This window comes from Pseudopodoces humilis, chromosome 3 (assembly GCF_049639895.1).
Source record: "Pseudopodoces humilis isolate 2021_Gansu_Grassland_sample_001 chromosome 3, ASM4963989v1, whole genome shotgun sequence".
In the NCBI taxonomy this organism is placed as follows: domain Eukaryota; kingdom Metazoa; phylum Chordata; class Aves; order Passeriformes; family Paridae; genus Pseudopodoces; species Pseudopodoces humilis.
The window spans coordinates 52242911-52253348 of NC_142202.1; positions in this window are offsets into that span (position 1 = coordinate 52242911).

Sequence of the window (10438 nt, forward strand, 5' to 3'; positions counted from 1 at the left end):
CTGTGTTGTGCTTCTTAATATCAATATCTTTGATATTAAATAAAACCCATACATAAAGTTGCTAAATATAAAAGCTATTCTCTAGTAAAAATTCTCAGTATACATGACAGATCCTTTAAAACTTGACTTTTTACATGTAACACTTCTGCATGAGGACTGTCAAACAGTTCCCTAGATCTAAGATTTATTCCAGAGAGTTTGAACTGGGCAGTTTGGTTACACAGAATCATAGAATCACAGAATAGTCTGAATTGGAAGGGACTCACAAAGATTGTAAGTCCAGCTCTTAAGTGAATGGCCCATATAGGGATCAAATCCACAACCACCACATTATTAGCACCATGCTCTGAGCAACTGAGCTAAATGTAAATGTTTTACTCCTCAAAACCAAAAAATCTCTTTAAGATTATCTCATTAAATAAAAAATCTGATTTTTCTCTGCTTTTTTGCTTAGATTCAAGTAGTGTCATTTTTCTTAAAAGGTTTATAATTTGTTTTTCACATAAAATGTGATAATTTCTAGAAAAATTGTTGATTTTTTTTTTCATAATTTCTTTTCTTGGGAGAAATTTCCATTTTTAAGACAATCCTAGTGGAAAATATCACACAGGACACCTTGGCTTTTAGTTGTTCTTTGTTGGTTTTGTGCTTCTGTGGGAATTATAGAAGCTAAATGAGATGAATAAATTGATTTTTAACAGGCTTATTACAATGAACACTTGCCAACATGTTCTCAGCTTGAAATATAAAGCTCTTAAGATTTCATTTTTAGCTGCCTTTCTCAAAAAGTAGAATTTAATTAGAACCCAATTATACTGAAATTGAGGTAACTGCTGAGGTAGTGCAATGGATACTCAGTCCCATATGGTCTGATTTATAGTCCAAAAGCACTCTTAAGAACTACCTTATTGTTTTCTCTATATTTATACACATTTCCTATTAATATAAATTAGAATTTCATGGCTGCTCTGAATGTATTTGAGAAAAAATTAAAAATAAAGTTATATAAGAATGTCTATTTTACTATATATTTACTTTGGCTTTACATTGCTAAGAATAAATATGCATAAATTGATGTTACATCAGTTCAGCAGAAACTGAGAGTTTCTGCTGAAAAGATAAAAAGGAGAGTAAGAAAATCTTTTAGAAACACCAGTATCACCTTAATTCTTTTGTACAATAAAACCTTCCTAGAAAATACAAAATATGGTTTCCTATTTTGTACTCACACCAATGTGAGCCCAAAAAATGTTTCTAAACTCATGATTTCTAGTTATTCTGGACTTAAAATGAGGTTTTAACAAGTATCTTTAAGCTATATGTGAATCCATTAAAAGAAAATTCATTAAAAAGCCCCCAGCAACAACAAAATAACAGAGACACAGACTATTTTCTTACCTCCACCATTTTTCTTTGAGGGAATTCCTGATGCTTTTAAGGGATTTTGTCTGAGATTTCTAATTAATTACATGACTAGAACTTAGAGCAGAAAGCATCTTCATGCTCTCTCTACATAAGGCACAACATAAGGTAGAAGACAATGGAGGATCAGAAGGGTCGAAAACAGTAAAGAAACAGAGGCCTGAACAAATGTCCCTTCTTGACTCATGCTCTAATAATTTTTGGTCAAATTTGGAGTTACAAAATGCTGCCATTCCTTATTTTTTAATGTTTAATAGGAAATGTTAACAATTAAATAGTAAATATTTACCTACCCAATTAGTATTTCCTACAAAGTAATTTGATGTGGACTTATGTTAGTTTGTTAAGCTCAAGCTATTTTCTCCAAAAATAATTTTGTGTTCTGAAAATGTTTTCTGTAGGATAATAATCTATATTTTAAGAACAATTTTCTGGGTGATCAACATTATGACATGATTTGGCAGATTAGCTAAGTGGCAGTAAGGTAACAAGTACTAAGTGTTGTGTTGTGTTATGACCGAAAAAACTTCTTTTTTTTATTTTGCAATGGAAAGCTCCTCTGCCTTCCACTCATTCTTTTACATACAAGAAGCTTAAAAACATATTTATTGTATCTGTTTTCTCCAGTTACACATCTGATTGCAGATCTAATATGTCATGGGAATTGCCAACACCTCTGCTTGTTGGCAGCTGAATGTCACTGAATGATAGTACTGTACCTCACCACATAATTTCTCAAGTCACCCTTGCATCTACAATCCAAGCTACAGGAAGCTGATGAGTATTCCTAAAGAGGAGGAAAGACTCTACAACCCACCATGTAAACAATAATTGATTTGCAGCATTCATACAACCATAGAATTGTTAAGGTGGGAGAAGACCTCTAAGATCATCAAGTCCAACTGCCAACCCAGCAGCACCACCACATTCACCACCAAACCATGTCATGAAGCCATATGTTTTCTGAACACTTCCAGGTATGGTGACTCCACCACTTCCATGGAAAGTCTGTTTCAATTCTTTACAACCCCTTCTGTGACTTTTTCCCCCTAATATCCAATGTAAACCCTCCCTGGCACAACTTGAGGCCATTTCTTCTCATCCTGCCACATGTTAACCAGGGAGAAGCGACCAACACCCACCTGGTTACAACATCCTTTCAGGTAACTTTCAGATACCTCCAGATATTACCTGGAGAGTGATAAGGTCCTCCTTGAGCATCCTTTTCTCCAGGCTAAACAGCCCCAGCTCCCTCAGTGACTTCTCATAAGATTTGTGCTCCAGACCCTTCACTAGCTCTGTTGACCTTCTCTGGCCCTTGTTCCATCATCTTAATGTCTTCAGTTCAGTGCTTGTTTACATACTGTTAAAAACTACAAAAAAATCCATAGCAATGTGCTCCACTTTTTTAGCCCAATTCAGGCTGCTACTGTCATTAAAAAATAATCATAAAACATCTTTACATCTGTGAAGAGCAGTTTGGAAGTTGGTTAAATTCCTAGCATGTGCTTGTCCATTTGGGAGGCTCGCAGGATGTGATCATCAGCATGCTGGTCCTCCCATGCATACTGTGTAAAAGGATCATTTCCTCCTCCCTGCACGTAGTCTCTGTTCTCTATTGCACTTGTGGGCAAAAGAATCAAACTGGGAGTTTGCATCTGCTCAGGTTTTAATAATATTATTCAGAAATATATCTTGATTAGCTGATTTTCTGGTCAGCTGCTGCTAAATCCTTTCCAGGTATAAGCTGATTTGAAGCTTTGATGTTTAATTGAAATGTGTTTTTGAGCCTGTTGTTAGTACTGGTCAGTATGCTGGAAAATGCAGCCTGACTTTTTGTGATATGAGCTGTCAGGGTGATGCAGACACTTTTTTTCAATATAGGCTAAACACAAAAAACTGCTCTTCTTTGTAAACAACACACATAGCATTCAAGGAAACCATAGTAAAAGGTCATTTTTAAAGTGGTAAAGCAAAGATCTCCAAAATAAGTGAATACTGGATTTACACTGAACCTTACTGTGTTTATCTCCTTCCCTGTGCAGTGCAGGAAGAGAAGTCCTGTGGGAGAGGAAGAGCTTGTGGTTCTAGATGTAATGATATAGTATTGTAATGATATCAATAACGTCTCACTCAAAAGTTAAAAGAGACACACCACTGATTTTAGCCTTTTCGTCTTTTTCTGTTCTGTGGTCTGCAGCTGAGCCAGAATGCTAGACCAGCCATATATCATAAAATCATGGAAGGGACCTTAAAGATCATCTAGTTCCAACTACCCTGCCATGGACAGGGACACCTTTCACTAAACCAGGTTGCTCAGAGCTCCATCCAACCTGGTGTTGAACAATTCCAGGGATGGGCCATCCACAATCTCTCTGGGAAACCTTTTCTGGTGTGTCACCACTTTCTTTCAGTTTGATCCCATTCTCCTTTGTCCTGATCTTGCAAAAAGGCTCTCTCCATCTTTCTTGCAGGCTGTCTTTTTCCCTTTTACTCCTGGGACTTTACCCAAGTACCAGGAAACAACTTTTCAAACAAACTTAGGAAAGTGACTTGGTGACTACATCAGTCAATTCCCTCAGGACTCTGGGATGTGTGGGATCTCATTGACTTACCTTCCAGTTCCTCAGGTGGTCATGAACCTGATCTTTACTTAGTGGGAGGGACTTCACTCCCCCAGTCCTCATCCTGTTGTCCATCCCCTTGAGATGTGTGGGAAGACAAGTTGCCATTGAAGACTGAGGCAGAGAAGTTGTTGAATACCTCAGCCTTCTCATCTGTTGCTACCAGTTTTCCATCGTTTATTGGGGGAGGTACTATGGATGCCAAATGCAAAAAGTAAGCAGGGAACAGAGCCTGTGTGAAATTAAGTGACACAGCCTTCTCAGTCTAGCCTGAGAAAGCATAAGAAGGAAACCAAAATAATCCGAACAGTCCTTGGTAAAGGACAACAATCTTAGCAGGTGGTGCTTAAGAAACGGTCAAGGGGTAGTGTTCCACTTAACCAATGATGGTGATGTGTTGCTTTAATGACCAATGAGAGTTTTACCTCTCAGACCTTCTCAAAAATGCATATAAAAGAATATTAGGAGTAATAAACTTTGCTCTCTTGGACAATGCAGCTAAGGGAGTCGGTGTTGTACTGCTTCGCCGTTCCTAATATAGTGTGACAGAGTACACCTTCTTTGACTTCTTTTTTTTTTATTAATATACCTGTAGAAGCTCTACCTGTTATTTTTGTGTCCCTTGCCAGGTTCAGTTACAGCTTCACCTTGGCCTTCCTTGTTGGGTTGCACTGCAACCAAGTCATGTCCAGGAAAGGTGCAGCTACTGGTGACTGACGTGGGAAATCAATGAGGTGGATCTCTGTTTGGTTAAATTCAGGAATCCATTTATTAGGGCATCACTAACATGGGATTTAACGGAGCATAACCCAGAGACAAAGAACCCAGAACAAAGGCAGGGTGGTGGGTTTTATGGGGTAGAGCAAGGGTGGAGTTTATGGTCTTGATCCAACTGGGACACACCAAAGAAGTCTCAGGGGCACAAACCAATAGGGGCACAACAGGAGGGCCAACCAAAATAAATGCAGCATACACCAGCAACACAAGAAGGGTAGAACATTCCCGGCTGACGCTTTACAAGGGACCTGGGGGCGGAGCAATTGCCCCCAGGGCACATCCCTCAAGGGAGAGGGACAGAGTCCACTCCTCCCACATTTAAAGCCATGCCCCTCACCTTAACACTGCCCATCTGAAATCAAATCCCTGCCTCTTTGGCTGGGGATACTCCACACTTCCTCATCCCCTCCCTACACAGCCATGCTTCATCTCTACACTCTTCACAAGTTACCTGTCATTATTTATACTGTGTATATTCTTCTTTCACTGTAGTTTGACAAGCAGTTCCCAACTCAGCCATGCTGATCCCTTGCCTTCCTTGCCCTATTTCTTACTCCTGGGGATTGCTAACTATTGCACTCTTTAAAAATCTGTAAAAATATACCAGCTCTGTTCCACTCAGTCCATTGTCCCTGAGGGCAGTATCCCAGGGATCCCACTGACTATCTCCTTGGAAATCTGAAATTCTGCTTTTCTAAAGTTCAGGGGTCTAACCTTACTCCTTACTTCACCCATATTCCTAAAGACAACAAACTCCACCACTATGGCCCAGACTGCCTCCAATCTTGATATCCCCAGCTAGCTCACTTGCATTGGTTACCAGCAGATTCAGTGACACCTCCTCTCTGGTAGGACTATTACCTGCCTCAAGAGGTTGTAATGATGCCCATATCATTCCTGAGGGCATAAAGATAGTTTAGAACACTGTCATTCCTTCATTGTGTGGAAATCTACTACAGTCCATATGTTTTATTAGATATATCAGTATGAAAGTGATAATAATGAAATGTGTTGGACGCATCAGCTTTTGCCCTCAGAAGAAAAGAAAGCAAACAGTGTGTAGACATAGGAGAAGCATTTAACAGAGGCTAGTGCACAGTGAAAGCTGTAATATTTGCCACTGCTGGTATTCTCTTCTACAGATAGATACCTTCTCTGCTGCTGACAGCTCCATTCTCTGCAGCCACAGAATCTGATTGGAGAGCTGCTGTAGAATCATGAGCCCCCCTAAAGCTATGTTGTGCTTTTCTGAAATGTGTGCACAGTTACAAAGGTTAAGTAAATCTGCTCTCAGACAGGCAAAGCTGATGGGGACTCAGCAACATTTAGTTGCAGACATTGGGATGTTCAAAAATAAGAGTACTTTGTAATTTTAGAATTGCAATGGTTTTCGATCATATTGATTATATTGATTATATTGCACTGTCTTGGGATTATCTACCCTTAGTTTTAACTCCAGACTTTCACATCTCAAAATATATTCAAATTCTAGTTTGGCTTTTCCAATCTTCTCCCTACATGACCTTGCAATATACTTATAGTCCTTGCAAGTTACCTGACCCTCCTTTCAGAGACGATAGATTCTCTTTTTTTCCCTAAATTCCAGCTTAAATTCTCCGTTTAATCAGGCTGGTATATTTTCCTGAAAACTTGTCTTTCTACAGTTGGGGGCAACCTGGTCCTGAATATTTAACAATTCCTTTCTAAAGCACACCCAGCCTTTCTAAACTGCTTTACATTTCAGAACTGACTACCAAGGGACTCTGTCAATCAGTGTCCTAAACAGTCCAAAAATCTGCTCATTGGAAGTCCAAGGTGGAAGTTCAGCTGGTACCCCTCCTTATTTCACCCAGTACTGAAACTCTAACATTTCCTGGCCACAATGCCCAAGATAACCATTGACTACCAAATCATCAGCCAGTCCTGTGTTCACAAACAACAGGTCTAGCAGGACACCTTCTCTGATAGGCTCATTTACCAGTTGTGTTAGGAAGTTGTCTTCCACACTCTCCAGGAACTTCCTAGATTGTTTCCTCTTTGCTGCACTGTATTTCCAGAAGAATCTGGCAAGTTGAAGTCACCCATGAATACAAGGGTCGGCAACCATGAGACTTCAGACAGCTGCTTGTAGAATGCCTCCTCTGTCCGGCTGTCCTGGTTGGGTGGACTATAACAGACTCCCACCACCATGATACCCAGCCTGCTGACCTTCCCCCTGATCTTTGCCCACAGGCAGATGCAGTTCCACCCCTCCGCCTCTCCTGCTTGGCCTGGGTCTTCTAAAGGGCTTATAGGTACCCATATAACCCATATACCCTGTAATAGCACTCCCATCGTGAGAGTCATCCCACTGTCTTTCCATTATAGCAGATACATAACTTTCCTGTTGTACAAGGGCTTCCAACTCCTTGTGCTTGCTGCCCACTCTGTGTGCAGATGTAGATCTAGCTGTAGATCTACTCTTGGTGTAGATGCACTTCATCCAGGCTAAGGGTCCTGCCCTCATCACAAGCCTGCTAACACCTAGGCTGATCTCTGGTAGCCTGGTCTTATCCCTTTCCCCTTTGAGCATGATTTAAGACCTCTCAATCAGCCCTGCTAATTCCTGGGCCATAGTTTCTGTGAATCTGCCTTGACTGAGTTAAGAAAAATATCTATGGGGCAGGTGTGTGGTAAAGATTTGTCCTGTATTGTAAGTGCAGTGGCTTTGTTGAAGATAATTATCACATCAGAGTGTAATGCTAAATGAGGTATCTCAGGTCTGTTGAGAATTTAACCATACAGACATTTCAGGATTCAGCAGTGTGTGTAGTATTTCTAGTACTGACAAGGTGGAGTGAGAAGATGTTATCAGACTTATGTTGTACTAGCTCTAGTCTACAAAAAAACCCAATTGTGTTGCACTGAGTAAACAGTAATTACCTCTATTCTTTCATTTTTCAAAGGTTAAAAAGGGATGGTAGTTTTCTCAATTGTTGCAAAAATATTTTTGAAAGAAACCATCTCAAAACTCAGGAGAGGAAGATAGAAAAGAACTGATGTTTCTGAAATAAGAAAATTTTCATAACAGAGAAAACAACCCATGGCATTTTAAAACTATTTTGGCATAGATCTCAATGTAGCATATGAAAAGCTAACATGATCTTATTTATAGATTTCTTTCGTTTCTTTGACTACAGTTAGAAGAAAATACCTCATAAAATGCATTCTACAATCATTTTAATTGTTAGCAAGCAGAGTTGTCTGAAAATAGCTTTATACATACAGCTTATATACAATGTGTACAGAAGCACAGTAACAGACACTTCCAAAATGTGCACTTTGGGTTTAGCAACACCTAGTAGAGCTCCAGACAGATTAAATAATTCGCTCACACCATGCTACAGAAATTCGAAAGGAGCTATATACAGTTTAGCTTACTTACTTGAAACAGACTTTGAATATTAGGTCTGGGAAATAATGAAGCAACACTGTGCTGATTTCCTGACAAGAAGGAGTTGTAGTCTGCCTTGGAACACCTTCCCTTCACAACAAAAAGGAACAGACTGTAGCTTTCTGTTCTGCCAGAAAGCTGGCTCATTCTGTCTATACCACACACAACAATTTAAGACATTGAGTGGAGAGCATGAATCAAGCAGAAGCATCAAATCTGCTACAAATTAGATTATTATTTTTCCAGTAGGCCACCTGTATCATCTGGTAATGTCCACATCAGAAAAATTCATTTTGGAAATAAAAACCACCATGGATTTAGAAGGTCTGTGAAAGGCTATCCAGTGAAGAAAGATTGTCAAACAAAAATGAGGAGCAGGGAACCACAAAAACCCAGCAGGAATAAACCGAAAACTTGGTCACAGTCAATGATAAGCATCAAGAATTGACAAAGGAATACTTTAAGCTTTAGTGCTTTGCAGGTGTACAATATTTGTGAGTGAAAAGGACTTGAGGCTGATCAGAAGAGCAGAATCCAAAACTTTATCTGGCATCCAGGAAGAATTAGTGATATAAAATTAAAAAGTAGTTCTGAGAACATGTGGGCTCACACAAAACTAGGGCATGAAGAAAGAGAAGAGGCAAAATGAAGAAAAAAGAGGATGAGGCAGTGTTAGGCAGTTGGATGTGTCCTGGTTCCAGCCAGAAAAGGGTTCATTTCTGCAGTAGCTAGGAGGGACATGACCAGGACCCCGAGGTTACTCTATACCACCTCATGCCAAAGCAGGGGGCAGGGGAAGGATGGGTCCGTCCAGTCAGGCTGATGGTGAAGTTTGTGATCCAGGTAGCAAGATCCCTGTGGTGAGTGCTTGCATGTGAACCCTTCACCTGTTATGAATTTTAATAACACTATGTTATTAATATTGTTACTTCTACTGTTTGTTGCTTATTTCATTGCTGTTTCTAGTAAATTGTTATCATCTTAACCCTTGATATGCATCTTTTGTGCCTCCGATTTCTCCTCTCCATCTTGCTGTGGGGGCAGGGAGAGAGGGCAGTGTGGAGTGAGACAGCGGCACATGGAGTGGTTCAGTGGGAACACTAAATTGGGGAATTCCATTCCTAAACTGTGACAAAATGACAATTTGCTAAACCATTCCACATAGATTTACAGGTTCATGTTAATCAGCTCCTTTGTATAAAGACTTCTAAGGAGCCACTGAAGCCACAGGGCAACAGCAACCAGCTAGGTAGGGTAGGCCATATGGAGCCGCTGTAAACTGAACTTACAAAGTTCTCTCATTTGAAAGATGCACACATATTTAACTACATCCTCCTACAGATCTCACCAGCTGGACCATGCTGGTTGACATCAAGAACTTCAATCTACTTTCCCTGTTGAGTGGTCACAACTGGGGATTTTTTTTTTCTTTTTTCAGATAAATAGCTAGACAACTTACAGGTTACATTAATGTAACTTCTCACTGCTTTAAAAATTGGGGTAGGGTTATAACTAGTCTTGAAGAGAGAGGAATTGAGAAAGAAATTTTGAACTTCAGGTGGTTCACAGAGTTACAAACAGAACCAAGTGCATTATTAAGGACAAAGAGAAAAATGAACTGATACACTGCATTAGCACTCCAGCTTTTGAAATTGTAAGACTAGAAACTAATTGCAAAATCCAGTCTAAATTTCTAGTGTACTCTCTAGTATTCACCTTAGAAAAGTCACTGCAGAAGTACAGAATACAGTGTTGTGACAGAGACAGATCTGTGCTGGAGCAGTTCCATCCAACTGTAAAGAAAAACATACCTAAAATTACATTTGGCTCATGAACTGGCCATAAAAAACTACTTCCACTGTGGGAAACAGTAAAAGTAAGAAGACTTTCATAAGCTGTGAAAACAGGCCTCAGAAAAGAAAAAGCAGAGAACTTAGAGCTAGCTGCAGCTGCAAAGCCTGAAAGTAAAGAAGACAAAATAATACAATATGCAAGGACATGAAACAATAGTTGAGTTTTTAAGCTTGGCTAAGATAGACCTTAAGGCTGCAGAAAAATATGCTTACCAAGATAGTAGAAGGTTTTAAGCTTAATAACAGAGTATTGTGTATTCTTATTGTGTATTCTATTGTTAATAGAAAATAAACAAGCAAGCATTGTTTGAAGAAGGTGTACGTGTGCT